General features: G+C 41.3%; 1 pseudogene; it reads right to left on the reverse strand.

The window, feature by feature from the left end:
- Positions 1 to 13,682: 13,682 nt before the first annotated feature.
- Positions 13,683 to 16,821, reverse strand: LOC129561077 (eukaryotic translation initiation factor 4E-like; annotated as a pseudogene).
- Between the last annotated feature and the right edge of the window lie 1,601 nt (positions 16,822 to 18,422).

Consider the following 18,422-nt stretch of genomic DNA (forward strand, 5'->3'; position numbering starts at 1 on the left):
GATCCCACATGCCATAGAGTGACTAAGCCCATGAACCACAACTATTGAGCCTGTGTTCTAGAGCCCTGAGGCCATGTGCCAGAACTACCGAAGCCCTTGCACCCTAGAGCCGGTGCTCTGCAACAGGAGAAGCCCCTGCAGTGAGAAGCCTGCACACCACAAGTAGAGAAAAGCCCACGGAGCAATGAAGACTCAGCATAGCCAAAAATAAATAAATAAAATGATATATAAAGAGGATAAGCATGAACAAGTTAGCTCAAATTATGTAGCAGAATTAAAATATTGTGATAGCCATCTTTATTCCCATTTGTTAGAAACGCAATATAATCATGGCTGTTAACCTGAAGCAGGTGATAAACTAATGTTAAGCAGTCAGTAAAGCTATTCAGAAGTAAATCTAGCTGAAAACCAGAATGTATTTATTGTAAAGTGAATAGGGAGAAATTATATTGTAATTCATCACTTTTTTGTATGGTGGAAAATAACTTCGAAAACTGAAAAGACAGGGTGTGGGTAAAGAATTAACATGTATGAATCCTAAGTGCCAGACCCTGTTCTAAGCATTCACGGACATTATCTCATTTTCATCTCATAAGAAATCTATGAAATAAGCACAATGGTTTCCCTTTAGAGAGGTGGATTCTGAGGATCCTCAGTGTTTCTCACAGATCACCTACACCAAAACCACCCAGAGAGCTTAATAGAAGTTTAAATTCTTACACCTCAAATCAGATTCCCCTGAATCATAATTTCTGGGGCACCTTCAAGAGAACCAAAAGGCATAAAATACGTAAACTTTTTTGGTGAGTGGATGTTAAAGTCATCAGTTAATCTTTTTCTGTTCATGACAAAGTTCCTTAGTGACCAGTATCTGTGTCTATGATTACATTCCTATGTTATAAATGGTCAATTACTAATTTTTCAACCTGTAAATAAAGACAGTGTAATAGGAAAGAGACCAGCATTCTAGACTTTCATGTTTACCTAGTCTGTTCCTCAGTTGACTGCCAGGAATAGCATCAAAAGCAATTGTTAGGGCCATTCTTAAGGCACACTAGTAGTTATTTTAGTAATATATCCTTTTTATTTTGCTTTCCTTATTTCAGTCTCTCTTTTTCAGTATCTTATTGTACACCAGTTTTTCTTCTTCCCTTACTGTGCCTTGGGTTTGTTACTAGTTTCCGCTGACTTGATGAGGTATTGAATAATGCTCTATTCTACTTTCCCAGTTCTGAACCACTTACGATATATACAGAGAAGCAAGACAGATGGAGATTAAAAAGCTAGGTTGAAAACTAGGGCTTAGATCAACAACCAGTCAAGCTTCCTAATACTTCTCACCATACAAACCTTGGAATGACCCACTTACCTGGAATCACTGCTTCACATGTCGAGCCTTGAGAGTGGGAACAGAGACAAGTAGTAGCCTCCAGCCATGCTTTTAGAAGACAGTTTCAAGTCAGGTATGGGTATTAGTACCATTGTATTGAGACATATTTAGAATATATATGAGTATGTATTGTGACTGTGCAGCAGAGGGTTCTGCTTTTTTTTTTTTGCTGCCATGTAGCAGAGAGTTCTGGATAGAATAGTATGACATAGTCTGTGGCAATGGTTACGTTAACGGTGGGGTCACTCAGCTTCAGATGAAGCCTCCTAAAGTGTTATACAGAGAGGAATAAGACTGTCCCACCCTCACAGTATGTATAATTTAGTAAATAAAGGAGATAGGAAGAACTTATTTCAGTAGTAGCAATAAGAAGAGTGACAACAGCCAGCATTTATCGTGTGTTTACTGTATTCTAGGTGATCATAACACTCAGTTGATCCCTCCCACAGAATCCATTTTTCTAGGTACTAAAATAATTCTTTCTGTATAAGTAGATAAACGGACACTTGGTGGGGGGAGGAGTGGGTATTAAATAGTGTGCTCATGGACACACAGAACAGTAGGTCCTTAAGCTAAGATTTAAACTCAGGAAAAAGAATATGCCAAGTATTAATGAACACAAAACCCAGCATATAAGCTGGAAAGTCAAAATTAACTGGAAAGATGTGTTGGAAAGTATGGTTGCTTTCCTCAACAGACCAGCCCCTTGCCTAGAACACTGTAGCTGTTATTGAATTGTGTGTGATAACCATGATGAGCTTACCTTGAGTTTTGGAGAAGGAAGTGGCAAGAGTCATATTATGTGATTTTTGATTCGAATCTGTGTTTCCATGTTTTGCTAATGATCTGAAGAGAGACAGAAAGGAGAGGGTTTAACAGGCATGTTTCAGAACAGATGGAAGCCAAATCTGACAGTAAGAGAAGTGCCAAGATATCAGGTCCCAGAGATTATGGTGGGTTCAGACACAGATAGCTAGGGCAATTAGAATATGCAAGTAATTAGTGAGAACTAATTAGTTAACAACAGACTTCCAGCTTAAGCCTTGACCACATAAAGTGGCAAAGCCACTGAAATAGCTAAGGTAAAGCTTTAGAACAATGTTCCCAAAGTAGAACATTTAAATTGAAGCAGCAGACATAATTGTAAACAGGTCCAAAATACCTGAAGTGGGATATTTCTATTTTTCATAGCAGTAGCAAAGAAAACTAAAGATCATCATAGATATAAGTTAAGATTTACTCGGAAAGCAACGTGACTTGTACCTAAAAAGATGTATTTCTTTTATATCATTTTGTATATTTTTTCACTTTGTAAAATGAATAACTGTGGATTCACCAAGCAAAAATACTGGAGTGGGTTGCCATGCCCTCCTCCAGGGGATCTTCCCAACACAGGGATCGAACCCAGGTCTCCCACATTGCAAGGCGGGTCCTTTACCATCTGAGCCACCAGAGAAACTCCCAATAAAAGTTTATTTACATTAAACATTTACTTAGTTTAAAGAATTGTCATAGATTCCAGCTAGTAGCCTGTGCTTCTGAATCCTAGTAGGGTAGCCCAATGCTATCTTATATGAGGAAGTATAAGAAATATCTGATGGACAGGAGATGCAAGGATGCAGAAAGTGTCATTGCTTATTAATCTACCCATGTGAACTTCAAAGCAGGTCACAGAATTTTCTTTATTGTTTAGAGACTCAGGAGCCCTTGGAGAAAACTTTGTACCTAACAACTAGGTCCTTGTGATAATGAAATTAGTAAAAAGGGGAGATGAAATCCCCTCAACGTCTATGCAGAATGAAGGTTGAGATTAATGCATCAAGCAGAGAAAACTGTTGCCTACATAGCAAAAGAGACGTTCTTGCTGATCATCAGGAACAGAATATTCCTTTCAGCCTTTTTTTTTTTTTTTGTCTGTCATTCAGGTTCAGTGAATTTTGTTTATCTGTCCTTTCCTGTTTCCATCTGTTGTTGCCCATAGGTGCCTGTGGGAGGTGAGGTGGAGGGTATGAACATCCTGGGCCTGGTGGTGTTTGCCATCGTCTTTGGTGTGGCCCTGCAGAAGCTGGGCCCTGGGAGGGAGCTGCTCATCTGCTGCTTCAGCTCCTTCAGTGATACACCCTGGTGCTGGTCTGCTGGATCATGGGGTAAGTGGTGGAAGGAGGAACATCTGCTCCTTCAAACCGGATGGCCCAGACTCAAATTCAGTGTCAACTATTCCCTGGCTGTGTGACTTCGGGCAAGTGACTTTCTCTGTGCCTGTTTCCTCATCTGTAAGATGGGGACAGTGCTGTATTCCATAGGAGCTAAGACTGATCCCAGAACCTTCTTGATCCTACTGGAAGGTGACAAAAAGACAGCCGAGCTGTGGCCACAGCCTGGCTGTGGGCCATCTCCGTTTTTGAGATTTCAACGTCATCAAATGTTCACCTTTGGATCGATGACCAAAAATAGTGCCTGCTTGATAGGGTTATTATGAAGATGAAATGAGTGACTGAGGCATAAGTAAAGCACTTAGAAAGTGTTTTAAATGTCTAGCACCTACTAATCATTCACAATGTTGGCTACAATTATTACTATTATGTATGTGCTTTTGTTAAATGGCCTCAGATAAGGAGGGAAAAAAACACTCAGAGACATTCGACTTCACCCTTGCCACTTCCCTCTGCCTCATCTCCACATGGTATCACACTGATTCTCAGGACTCATCCTGGATCAGAAGGTCAGAAATCAGAAGGCGAGTGACTTTCCTGGAGGTCCAGTGATTGAGACTCCTAGCTGCCAATGTAGGAGGTGTGGGTTCAATCCCTGGTTGGGGAACAAGGATTCCCACATGCCATGCAGCACAGCCAAAAAAAAAAAAGAGAAAAAGAAATCTGGAGGTAAGTTAGGGCTTCTGCATTTTTACCGAGTCTTCCCCCAGTTCAAACCTGAGTCTGGGGTAGTTGATATCTAAGAAGTTGCTGTGTGGAACTAATAGAAACACTTGGTGGTCAGGTCAGAGCAGGCTCTGCAGCTGGACAGCCTGGCATCTCATCCCAGCGCTGCCATTTCCCAGCTCTGTGCCCTCAGTAACAACAAGTTACTTATCCTGCTGTTCCTCAGTTTCCCCATCTGGAAAATGGACTTGATGGTACCAGGCACAAGTGAGTAAAGTTCATAGGACAGCGCCTAACCCATAGCGTGCCTATAGTAAACAAGCTTAGCTTTGTCAAGCACTTGTATAACTTTTGGGCACATCCCATTGGCTAGAACCTGGGCATTTGGCCAAAACTAGGCGCACAGGTGGCTAGGAAATGGTGCTTTTCTTCTGTTATTAAAAAGGAAAAGAGGTTTGAAGACTGGTGGCTCAAGTGGTAAAGATTCTGCCTGCCAGTCCTGGGGACGTGGGTTTGATCCTTGGGTTGGGAAGATCCCCTGGAGAAGGAAACAGCAACTCACTCCAGTATTCTTGCCTGGGAAATCCCATGGACAGAGGAGCCTGGCAGGCTACAGTCCATGGAGTCACAAAGAGTCAGACATAGCAACTAAACAAGTTAACTGCTTCTATTCTGTCATCACTCTACAAATGAGCCCATCCAGTGATTCTTTTTTTATTTTGGTTATTGTGCTTTTCAGTTTTCTGTTTTCCATTTGATTCTTTTCCTTGTATTTCTTTGCTGCAGTTTTCTGCCTTTTCATTTGTTTCAAAGGAAATCATAATTGCTTTTTGAAGCTTATGGATTGCTCCCTACAGTCCATGTCAGATAATTCCAGTATCTGATGCACCTCAGTGTTGGCATTGTTTCTTTTTTTTTTTTTTTTCATTCAGCTGGTGATTTTCCTGCCTGTTAGTATTACAGGTGATTTTCTGTTGTGTCCTAGACATTTGGGCTGTTGTGTTAGGAAATTCCAGGTCCTGTTTAAATCTTTTTATTTTAGCAGCAGTCACCATGTTTAGGTTTAGCACGCACAACCTGGTCTACTTGTAGCCTGTGGTTTTAGTGACACTTTAATGTTGAGCCTTTATTGTTCTATTTTAGTCTGCTTGGCTCCTCTGGTGCCTCTAGGGTTTCCACTCATCCCTGCTGTTGCAACCTGTGGAGGTGAAAGTCACTTTCCCAGTCCCAGCCACCTGTCTCTGGGTTCGAAAAGGAAATCTTCAGCCCACACCGATAACAAGATTTTCCCCTGGGCCCTTGTTTTCAGAGGAGCTTCCCCTCTGTCCCCACTGCCAATGCCAATGCCTGCCTGCTGTTATTGGCAGGACTCTTCTTTGACCTAGAGGAGAAATGAGTCTACCTGGGCCATCTTCTTCCATCAGATGGGGGTTTAGGAGACATAGAGTATGAATTGCTTTTTATTGCTAGATCAGTTCAGTTCAGTCATTCAGTCATGTCTGACTCTTTGTGACCCCTTGGGCTGCAGCACGCCAGGCTTCCCTGTTCATCACCAACTCCTGGGGCTCGCTCAAACTCATGTCTGTCGTCAAGTCAGTGATGCCATCCAACCATCTCATGCTCTGTCATCCCCTTCTCCTCCTGCCTTCAATCGTTCCCAGCATCAGGGTCTTTTCCAGTGAGTCAGATCTTTGCATCAGGTGGCCAAAGTATTGGAGTTTCAGTTTCAGCATCAGTCCTTCCAATGAGTATTCAGGACTGATTTCCTTTAGGATGGACTTGCTGGATCTCCTTGCTGTACAAGGGACTCTCAAGAGTCTTCTCCAACACCACAATTCAAAAGCATCAATTATTTGGTGTTCAGCTTTCTTTATAGTCCAACTCTCACATCCATACATGACTACTGGAAAAACCATAGCTTTGACTAGATGGACCTTTGTCAGTAATGTCTCTGCTTTTTAATAATGCTGTCTAGGGTGGTCATAACTTTTCTTGCAAAGAGCAAGCGTCTTTTAATTTCATGGCTGCAGTCACCATCTGCAGTGATTTTGGAGCCCAGAATTTATTGCTGGGTAGGGAGGATCATAAGTTACCCAGCCACTGTGATGGTCCTTTAGTCTTGGGTCTCTAGCCAGTCTGCCTTTCCCTTTTAACCTTTCAGAGTCCTCTATGGTTGCTTCTTTTGTTATTTCCAGGGTTTATAGTTGTTCTTGGACAGACAAATCTATAGCATTTTGTCTGGACCAAAAGTCAACCAGAACAGCTATTTTAAAAGGCAGTGTTGTTGTAAATATTCTCCAACCAATCCTTAAAGGACCTGAAACATTCACTGAACAAATACTGTTGAGCACTTACTATGTGTCAGGAAGTGTCATGGAGATAAAAAATGAACAAAGTAGATTTGGTGCCTTTCCTCATAGCGGGGACTGACTGTTCAGTAGAATGGGGAATTATTTCATAGTAAAAGTTATACTTGGAGGCCAAAATGGTATCACTTAGAAAGAACACTTTCTCATCTGTCTGTCTTCCACTGTAGGGTCCATACAACAAAGACCAGGAGCACGTTATGGCTAGAGATGCAGAGAAGAGTGCCGACTTCAGAATGACAGTGAAAATAGTAGCCCAGAAAGCATTGCCAAGGAACAGAATCCTGCAATGTTTACCAAAGAAGAACATGAGCTACATGGGTAGGTCAAAGGAAGGGACTTGAGAGTCCTGGTCCTGATAGTAGGTAGAAGCTCAGGCCAATTCTCATCACCTCCCAGAAACACTGGGGAGAGATGTAGAGGATGGTTTGATTAGTCCAGGAGGTTGGACAGTAATAGGAAACATGTATAGGAGACAATTAAGGCTCTGTTTCACACAACTAATAAGAAGCCAAATTGGGAAAAAAATATCATCTCTGATACTGAGTCATGGAACAGTGTTTTTATCTAACAACTCCCTTTGCTATGGTGATGCTCCGACCTTCAAAATAAAGCTGTGGGGCAATTGGCCATAAAATAAACAATGGATTCAGAGTGTTGTGAGATGCTCAAAATATTTAGACTCTCAAGTTTCTTCAGGGTTCCCTAAAAGCTTGAAGCACAGGCATCCCTACTAAGCTGAACAGGTAACCTGAAAGGGGTTTCAATAATGATTAGTGTATTATGAGAGAACTATCTGATTCAGGTTAAAATATCTGTGTGTTTGTGAGCATCTGCAGTATAATCACTGTCTCACAGAAACAATGGGGAGGTTGTTTCAAGGGCCAATGATTGATACCTGTGGTCTACTGAGATGGAATAGTTTTCATGATGATTGGGAAAACCAGAGCACATCTATAAATGCAAAAGTAGTCCCAGCATCTTCAAATATTTGAATATTTGTAAAGTCAGTTAATTCAGTAAGAGGCCCTAGATCCCTTTTTCTTGAATATTTTCTTCAAATTGATAATTAGATTATATTGAATACAATTTTTGTTGCATTCCAATAAGATTAGTGCCCTTTCTCGGCCTGTGTACTTGTTCTAGTGTATTTATCTTCATTTGGAAAAATTTTATTATTGCTATTTCTTTTTAGTCATTATTCTACCCATTTTTCTATAAGGTATTTTCTTTTTATTTACACATAACCATTTCACATGTAAATTTCTGGTACTAAAATTGTATTTTCTGAAATATTAAAGCTGATTAATTTTCTAAACTTTAATCTTAAAGTTATTGAAATGAAACAAGTTTAGAACAGGATAGAGGACATAATGTACCAAGTAGAATTTTCAGAGATAAGAGTTTGGTGTATACTTTTCCATAGCATCAACAAAGCATTCTAATACTTTTGGTCATTTGTAGTTATTATCAGAGGTAAATCAAGATAATCAGCTGCCCAGTGTACCCCCATTTTAAAAAAATTTTGGCTGCACCGAGTGGCTTGCAGGGTCTTAGTTCTTGGGCAAGGGACGGAACCCAGCACCCTCAGCAGTGGAAGCACAGAGTCCTAACCATTGGACTGCCAGGGGATTCCCTGTACCCCCATTTTGAAAGTGCATGACTAAAAGCATGGGCGGTAGCAAGAACAGCAGAGACCAAGCTGCCTGGAGCCCGTTCTCTAGTGCAGATGGTCAGTTGTAACAGACCTTGTGGTCCCTCAGTTCAGTTGAGTTGCTCAGTCATGTCCAACTCTTTGCGACCCCATGAACCACAGCACGCCAGGCCTCCCTGTCCTTCACCAATTCCCGGAGTTTACCCAAACTCATGTCCATTGAGTCGGTGATGCCATCCAACCATCTCATCCTCTGTCGTCCCCTTCTCCTCCTGCCCTAATCTTTCCCAGCAACAGAACAAGCTTCTTCCAGCTCAGTGTTTTTCATGATGTACTCTGCATATAAGTTAAATAAGCAGGGTGACAGTATACAGCCTTGATGTACTCCTTTTCCTATTTGGAACCAGTCTGTTCAGCTCAGTTCAGTTCAGTCGCTCAGTCGTGTCCGACTCTTTGCGACTCCATGAATCACAGCACGCCAGGCCTCCCTGTCCATCACCAGCTCCCGGAGTTCACTCAAACTCATGTCCACTGAGTCGGTGATGCCATCCAGCCATCTCATTCTCTGTCGTCCCCCGTCTCCTCCCACCCCCAATCCCTCCTAGCATCAGACTCTTTTCCAGTGAGTAAACTCTTCGCATGAGGTGGCCAAAGTATTGGAGTTTCTGCTTTAGCATCAGTCCTTCCAATGAACACCCAGGTTTGATCTCCTCTAGAATGGACTGGTTGGATCTCCTTGCAGTCCAAGGGACTCTCAAGAGTCTTCTCCAGCACCACAGTTCAAAAGCATCAATTCTTCGGCGATCAGCTTTCTTCACAGTCCAACTCTCACATCCATACATGACCACGGGAAAAACCATAGCCTTAGCTACCATTAAAAAAATTCTCCAATCTGGATTCTTGGACCTTCTCAGGTGGCTCAGCAGTAAAGAATTGCCTTCCAAACAGGAGATATGGATTCAGGATTGGGAAGATCCCCTAGAGAAGGAAATGGCAGTCCACTCCAGTATTCTTGCCTGGGAAATCCCATGGATAGAGAAGCCCAGTGGGCTACAGTCCATGGAGTCACAAAAGAGCCCGACACGACTTATTGACTAAAAATAAAAACAACCTGGATTCTGAATCAGGGCAAGAGGGCTCTGAAGTATAAGAGAGAGAGGAGTCTATGTTGGAAGTCAAATTTGCTGCAAAGGAACAAAAACGATGGGATGAAAAAGGATCAGGAAAGAAAAAAAGGAAGGGAGGGAGAGAAAGGAAGGAAAGAAGGGAAAACGAAAAGGGTTAACCAATCTGTCACACTGACCTGATTTCTTAGCTAAAGTCTTTGGGGTTTTGTTTGTTGTCATTTGTTTTTATTGAAGTATAGTTGATTTACAATGTCCTGTTAATTTTCGATGTACGTCACATTCATATGTATGTGTACATACGTATGTATATATGTATATGTACTCTTTTTCAGATCTTTTCCCTTATTGATTATTATAAAATCTATAGAGGTTAGGGCTTCCTAATGGCTCAGTGGTAAAGAATCCACCTGCCAATGCAGGAGACAAAGGTTTTATCCCTGGTCTGGTAAGATCCCACATGCATGGGGCGACTAAGCCTGTGCGCAACAACTACTGAACCTGTGCCCTAGAGCCTGGGAGCTGCAACTACTGACCCAGGTGTTATAGCTACTGAAGCCCACACACCCTAAAGCTCTGTGTGTTCTGCAACAGGAGAGGCCACCCCAGTGAGAAGCCTGTTCTCTGCAACTAGAGTAGCCCCAGCTCTCTGCAACTAGAGAAAAGCCTGTGCAGCAACAAAGACCCAGCACAGCCAAATAAATAATTCTTTTTTTAATATTAAGGTTAGTTCCCTGTGCTATACCCATTGTTGGTTACCCATTTTATATATATAGTAGTGTGTGTATTTAACCAAATTCTTTGACTTATCCTTAAAGTAGAGAAAAACCCAACACCCAAGGACATTCCACTGAATAAGAACAATAAAATACTCTTCACAATTTGGCATACCTGGACAGTGGTGGAGTTTCTTTTTTTAACATAAAGCTGGCTTCTTTCAGCCAGAGGCTTTTAACCCCACCCACTTCTCTACACTTAGGCAACCAGGGGACTGGTTGATTATAGGATAAAAAGCATCAAAATGAAACCTCCACCTTTGTATTCTAAGGTAGTGATTCAGAGGTCCCCAGGTGAGTAAGGACATGCAATAAGATGATTCCACCACACTATTTCTTCAGCAAATTGCAAGAAACACTCCTGTGAAACCTGTGCAAAAATGCTAGAACAAACACGGAATGGACTAGAGGATGAAGAACAGAATTTTACAGAATTCCTTTGATTCTAGATTAAAGAAAATAAGGACTCTACAAAGCAAGAAAAGAATGTCAAATAACCCAAATTCCAGCTCTAACTCTCCATATTGTATTTACTAAAACAAGTAAACAAAAGCAGTCAAAGAATCTTTTTCTTCATCTTTAAAATGTAAAGGAAAATGTATGATCAAGTTGTACAGGAGAGACCTGCCGATACACATTGAACCCACTTAAACACAGAATTAAGTTCAAATAACTCTGGTAATGATACTTAGAAGGCAGAATCTAAATCTTATAATCACTAAAATAAAATCTTTGTGTGTAACAATGATTTAGCTAATAGTCTGGGACAAAATTCTCAGAGCATGCAAACAAAATGGTGAGGCTGGGGAAAATGGAAAGAAGGATTAGTGCCTTATTTTTCTTCTCTATCATAAGACATGCTCCATAGAAACGTTAATTCTGTGGTGTGATTTTTGCCATGTTTTTATTTTTAAGTGAGAAAAGCCTTTTTCATTTTCTTAAAACTAAATTCAGGTGATGCACGAGACTAGCTGTATTATAGAGCCTCACTTATTATAGAACTGTTACAGAAGAGATCTCTGAGACTATCTATGAAAATATCTAATGGCCTAACACATTCTATTGTTTCATTTCAGACTCGGAGCAAAATGATGCCAGTCAGCTGAGCCAAGTGTGTACATTCCTCACTCAACCCCAGACAGCTTAATAATGGTTCATTAAGCAGCTAATTAGACTTGCAGACCTTTCAGCCTGGCTCACAGACCCCACCCAGTCAACACACCTTTGCCGTGCTCCTTTCTCTTGGTGCTTCTCACTTGGCTTTGCTGTTTAGAAGTGGCCCAAGGGGAAGTTTTATATTCTAGGAAAAACAAGCAAACAACTTTTGTATTTTAACCATTCTGTCGGTGCAGTGATTTTTGGTTTGTTTTGTTGACTGTGCAGCAAAAGAGGTGCACTAGGGAACTCAGTGATTCCATGACCTAAATCTAAAAAAAGAGACTGAAAATAGTTGGGCAGGTGCCAAAAAGCTACACAGGCAGCACGTGTGCAGGACCATAACTAGTGTGGTTCTTTTGTGACGAACATCTTGCTCTCATGACCTGAAGGAAATCCCAAAGACATAGATTCAGACTCCACTTATTTGATTGAGATGATTGGGTATTGCTTATGGAGAATCCTTGCAGTTAGAATTTTGTCCTGGTCCTGCCTTGGCAGAGTGCCAGTTTGTGAACCTCCAGGGTCTGCAAACTGGTCATTTAAAGTGAGATTTTTGTTCTTGTTTTGAGAATTGTCATAATTGAATTTATTGTTTCCTAAATATAGTATTTTATGTATTTCAAGCAAACATTTTACTTATTTACCAATTATGTTTTTTCATCAATCATAATAAAGAAAAAAAATGAAACGGACCTCAGAACTGTGGGCAGGATTGCTGTTCATAAGTGCTGACATCTAGTGGTTGCACTTTAATAAAGTTCTTTATTAAAGGACTATCCAGGGAGTCTTTTCTGCGAGTTCTATCGTAAGTGATTTATTTATTTATTGTCTAAAAGACAATTCATGGTACACATTTTATTTACACTCTTGTACATTATCTTAATATAAGTGGGACCGCTTTTCTACTTGAGCTGTTTTTAAACCAAAGCAAAATAACCTATGTAGTACAAAGTGTTAAAATACAGCATAAAGATACAAAAACAGAGATACTAATTCTAACTGGGGCTTCCCTGATGGCTCAGTGGTAAAGAATCCACCTGCAGTGCAGGAGACGCAGGGGCCTTGGGTTCAAATCCCTGGGTCAGGAAGATCCTCTGGAGGAGGGCACGGCAACCCACTCCAGTATTCTTGCCTGAAAAAATCCCTCAGGTGGAGGAACCTGGTGAGCTACAGTACACGGGATCACAAAGCATTGGATGCGACTGAAGTGACTGAGCACGACAATTCTAATTAGGAGTGTAATTATCATGTTTTTTTTTTAATCACAATTTTGTCTAGAAAATCACAGAAACATAGATCACTGATTTGAAAGAAATGCATAAATTTGTAGCAAGGCTTTGTAGTTACAAAAACCAAATGAAATTACCAAAGAATGCACAGATTAATGTTTATTTCACCTTTGGGGCATATTCCTGTACACTTCACCAATGTTACATAAGGAAAAAGAAAAGCGAACCAAATGAAAAACTGAAATCAGAATCACTAATGTTATCAAGTAAGGAAGCAAAATCTAGCAGCCATCAGCAAGAGTACAACACAGGCAATTCTGTAAGAAGAAACAAAATTGCTAGAAAACTGTGTGCATCATACTCTTTCAAACCAGCAAAATGTGCTCCTACGTACAATGGAATATAAACAGAATTGTTCTCTTGTAAGGCACAGAAATGCAAATTCTTTTTTTTTACTCTTGTAGATGAATCAAATGTGTTTGTAATGGTTAATTAAGCTATTACAGAATGGGCCAGGAACAACACATTTATGGATTCTGGAGATGATGCCTGCTCCAATTCTTTAAGGACAGTGGACCTAGTGATGTCGACCTAGTGAAAGTCGCTCAGTTGTGTCCCACTCCATGGACTATACAGTCCATGGACTTCTCCAGGCCAGAATACTGGAGTGGGTAGCCTTTCCCTTCTCCAGGGGATCTTCCCTGGGATCTTCTCCAGGGATCGAACTCAGGTCTCCCTCATTGCAGGTGGATTCTTTACCAGGTGAGCCACAAGGGAAACCCAAGGATACTGGAGTGGGTAGCCTATCCATTCTCCAAGGGATCCCAGAATCGAACTGGGGTCTCCTCATTGAAGGCAGATTCTTTATCAACTGAGCTATCAGGGAAGCCCCAGTGGACAGTGGACACTCTAGCCAAAATTTTTTAAAAAAATATAAACACAGAAGTACAGGATAAAGGTAACTGAGGCTTCTCATTTCTTAACATCATTTAGATGGAAATCAAATTTAAATGCAGTCCAGCGTGCTTTTGAATTGGCTTTGGTTCAGCTCCCAGACCTTGATTGGTTGATGCAGTCTCCTATGAGAATACTCAGAAGGTGTCATCTTAAACAACATACCTATTTTTTATGGTGGAGCCGCTCTTAGTAGCTGTGTCTTCATGGGACTGATAACCTATCACTATCTTTGGAGGAAGTTCTAACCTTTCCTTGTCTCAGTTCAGTTCAGTTGCTCAGTCGTGTCCAACTTTGCGACCCCATGAACCACAGCACGCCAGGACTCCCTGTCCATAACCAACTCCCAGAGTCCACCAAAACCCATGTCCATTGAGTCGGTGATGCCATCCAACCATCTCATCCTCTGTCGTCCCCTTCTCCTCCTGCCCTCAATCTTTCCCAGCATCAGGGTCTTTTCAATTGAGTCAGCTCTTTGCATCAAGTGGCCAATGTATTGGAGCTTCAGCTTCAACATCGGTCCATCCAATGTACACCCAGGACTGATCTCCTTTAGGATGGACTGGCTGGATCTCCTTGCAGTCCAAGGGACTTTCAAGAGTCTTCTCCAGCACCACAGTTCAAAAGCATCAATTCTTCGGCGATCAGCTTTCTTCACAGTCCAACTCTCACATCCATACATGACCACTGGAAAAACCATAGCCTTGACTGCTGCTGCTGCTGCTAAGTTGCTTCAGTCATGTCCGACTCTATGCGACCCCATAGACGGCAGCCCACCAGGCTCCCCTGTCCCTGGGTTTCTCCAGGCAAGAACGATGGAGTGGGTTGCCATTTCCTTCTCCAATGCATGAAAGTGAAAAGTGAAAGTGAAGTAGTTCAGTCTTTTCTGACTCTCAGCGACCCCATGGACTGCAGCCTACCAGGCTCCTCCGTCCATGGGATTTTCCAGGCAAGAATACTGGAGTGGGTTGCCATTTCCTTCTCCAATAGCCTTGACTGGACGGACCTTTGTTGACAAAGTAATGTCTCTGCTTTTTAATATGCTATCTAGGTTGTTCATAAGTTTCCTTCCAAGGAGTAAGCATCTTTTAATTTCATGGCTGCAATCAGCATCTGCAGTGATTTTGGAGCCCAGAAAAATAAAGTCAACCACTGTTTCCACTGTTTCCCCAACTATTTGCCATCAAGTGATGGGACCGGATGCCGTGATCTTAGTTTTCTGAATGTTGAGCTTTAACCCAAATTTTTCACTCTCGTCTTTCACTTTCATCAAGAGGCTCTTTAGTTCTTCACTTTCTGCCATAAGGGTGATGTCATCTGCATATCGGAGGTTATTGATATTTCTCCCAGCAATCTTGATTCCAGCTTGTGCTTCTTCCAGCCCAGTGTTCCTCATGATGTACTCTGCACATAAGTTAAATAAGCAGGGTGACAATATACAGTCTTGAACATTTCTTTTCCTATTTGGAACCAGTCTGTTGTTCCATATCCAGTTCTAACTGTTGCTTCCTGACCTGCATTCAGACTTCTGAAGAGGCAGGTGGTCTGGTATTCCCATCTCTTTCAGAATTTTCCACAGTTTATTGTGATCCACACAGTCAAATTCTTTGGCATAGTCAATAAAGCAGAGATAGATGTTTTTCTGAAACTCTCTTGCTTTTTCAATGATCCAGCCAATGTTGACAATTTGATCTCTGGTTCCTTGGCCTTTTCTAAAACCAGCTTGAACATCTGGAAGTTCACAGTTCATGTATTGCTGAAGCCTGGCAGGAGAATTTTGAGCATTACTTTACTAGCATGTGAGATGAGTGCAATTGTGCGTTAGTTTGAGCATTCTCTGGCATTTCTTTTCTTTGGGATTGGAATGAAAACTGACCTTTTTCAATCCTGTGGCCACTGCTAAGTTCTCCAAATTTGCTGACATATTGAATGCAGCACTTTCACAGCATCATCTTTCAAGATTTGAAATAGCTCAACTGGAATTCCATCACCTCCACTAGCTTTGTTCATAGTGATGCCTCCTAAGGCCCATTTGACTTCACACTCCAGGATGTGTGGCTCTAGATGAGTGTGAGTGATCACACCATCATGATTATCTGGGTCGTGAAGATCTTTTTTGTACAGTTCTGTGTATTCTTGCCATCTCTTCTTAATATCTTCTGCTTCTGTTAGGTCCTACCATTTCTGTCCTTTATTGAGCCCATCTTTGCATGAAATATTTCCTTGGTATCTCTAGTTTTCTTGAAGAGATCGCTAGTCTTTCCCATTCTATTGTTTTCCTCTATTGCTTTGCAGTGATCACCAAGGAAGGCTTTCTTATCTCTCCTTGCTATTCTTTGGAACTCTTCTTTCAAATGGGTGTATCTTTCCTTTTTGCTTTGGTACTTTTCTCAGCTATTTGTAAGGCCTCCTCAGACAGCCATATTGCTTTTTTGCATTTCTTTTTCTTGGGGATGGTCTTGATTCCTGTCTCCTGTACAATGTCATGAACCTCCATCCATAGTTCATCAGACACTCTATCAGATCTAGTCCCTTAAGTCTATTTCTTACTTCCACCGTATAGTCATAAGGGATTTGATTTAGGTCATACCTGAATGGTCTAGTGGTTTTCCCTGCTTTCTTCAATTTAAGTCTGAATTTGGCAATAAGGAGTTCATGATCTGAGCCACAGTCAGCTCGTGGTCTTGTTTTTGCTGACTGTATCGTGCTTCTCCATCTTTGGCTGCAAAGAATATAATCAATCTGATTGTCTACCCTTCCTATTATGTGTAACAGCGTCTCTCTTTTCACAGTCGAGTCCATATTGGTATTTTATCAGCTTTAGCTCTAACATTAACAACAGCACCACGTATATCATCACTGCAGTTGTCATCAAAAGATTCTTCAATAAGGCACAGCAGCATCTCTAGCCAAAAACGATTGAGATCACTTCGTCTCTGCTGTTTGTTCAGTGTTATTAGCCATCATCCTCCTTGTTTGTTTTTCTCATCTTCCCACATAGGCTCAATTCCATCCTTAAAAAGTGAGTAGTCACAGCTGGGCATTAAATTACTAGGCAACTGGATATGGTTGTACAGAGCCCAAAAGTCTTCAAGAGTATCAAACTTAGAGATCAGTTGAAGGTTTGCTTTTGCCAAGTTTTACTTATTTTTAAAAAGCTGGAGTGCCCATCTGTTCTGTAAAGGATGTTTAATATATTATTCTGGATTAGCCACCTCCTGATTAGATTTCTGTTTTCTTCTGTAGGTAGGGATTAGGAGTAGAGGTGGTTTCTGGTTCCACAGTCACCATCTTAGATCCCTCTCCATAATAAGTGATTTTGAAAGTACTTCAAAGTGTGGGTTATTTTGTTTCTCCTTATAAAACTATGTATTTCAAATGCTTTGGTTAAGAAAAACCAGTCTAAAACTTTGAAACTAAACACAGGATTTTCAGACTTTTCCCCCCTGCAACTATGCCCTTCAGAAGTGTGGTGCTTTCTCTTCATAACATCCTGCTCGATGCAGTGATTTTCAGGAAGGTCATGGAGGAGAGTGCAGGTCATGGAGTAGGGTGCAGGTAAGGAGTTTCCTGAACTTCTTGAAACACTAATTTTAAGTCAGTCTTTAGTTCCTGTTTTTTAATGTGGATAGCATTGCTGGATAGTCATGATGTTTAAATTTGTTGGAAATTCCTGGAAGCTTAGATCTCATACTATTTTGGTGATTAAAAAAAAGACCACTTAGAATAAAAACATACACTTATTAGGCATGTGCCCAGACTAGCCCTAGGGATACAACATGAATTATTGTGAACCTTAACACTGAGAAATCTTAATATCAGGAAGCCAAATGTGTCATAAAATAATTTTGATTTAGTATGAGAGGTAATGCATTGGAATTCCAGTAGAACTATTCAAAACCCTAAAGAAGGATGCCATCAAGGTATTGCATTCAATATGTCAGCAAATCTGGAAGACCCAGCAGTGGCTACAAAACTGGAAAAGGTCAGTCCTCATCTTGATTCCCAAGGGTAGTACCAAAGAATGTGCTAACCATCGGACAATCGCACTCATCTCCAATGCTAGTAAGGTCATGCTTAAAATCTTGCATGCTAGGCTTTAGCATTGTGCGAACCAAGAACTTCCAGATGTTCAAGCTGGGTTTAGAAAAGGAAGAGGAACCAGAGATCAAATTGCCAATATTTGCTGAATCATAGAGAAAGCTAGGGGATTCCAGAGAAACATCTACCTCTGTTTCATCAACTACACCAAAGCATTTGACTGTGTGGATCATAATAAACTGTGGAAAGCTCTTATGGAGATGGGAATACCAGACCATCTTACCTTTCTCCTGAGAAAGCTGTATGCAGGTCAAGAAGCAACAGTTAGAACCCTATATGGAACAACTGATTTGTTCAAGGTTGAGCAAGGAGTACAGCAGTACTGTCTGCTGTCACCCTGTTTGTTTATATGCTGAGCACATCATGAGAAATGCCAGGCTGGATGAGTTGCTGCTGCTGCTAAGTCACTTCAGTCGTGTCCAACTCTGTGTGACCCCATAGACGGAAGCCCACCAGGCTCCCCTGTCCCTGGGATTCTCCAGGCAAGAACACTGGAGTGGGTTGCCATTTCCTTCTCCAATGTGTGAAAGTGGAAAGTGAAAGTGAAAGTGAAGTCGTGTCCGACCCTTAGCAACCCCACAGACTGCAGCCTACCAGGCTCCTCCATCCATGGGATTTTCTAGGCAATAGTACTGGAGTGGATTGCTGGATGAGTTACAAGCTGGAATCAAGACAGGTGGGAGAAACATCAACAACCTCAGATATGGAGATGATGCCACTCTAATGGCAGAAAGTGAAGAGGAACTAAAGAGCCTCTTGATGAGAGTGAGGGAAGAGTGTGAAAGAACAAA

This window comes from Moschus berezovskii, chromosome 10, assembly GCF_049115385.1.
Source record: "Moschus berezovskii isolate FMDL1 chromosome 10, NW_MosBer_1.0, whole genome shotgun sequence".
Lineage (NCBI taxonomy): Eukaryota > Metazoa > Chordata > Mammalia > Artiodactyla > Moschidae > Moschus > Moschus berezovskii.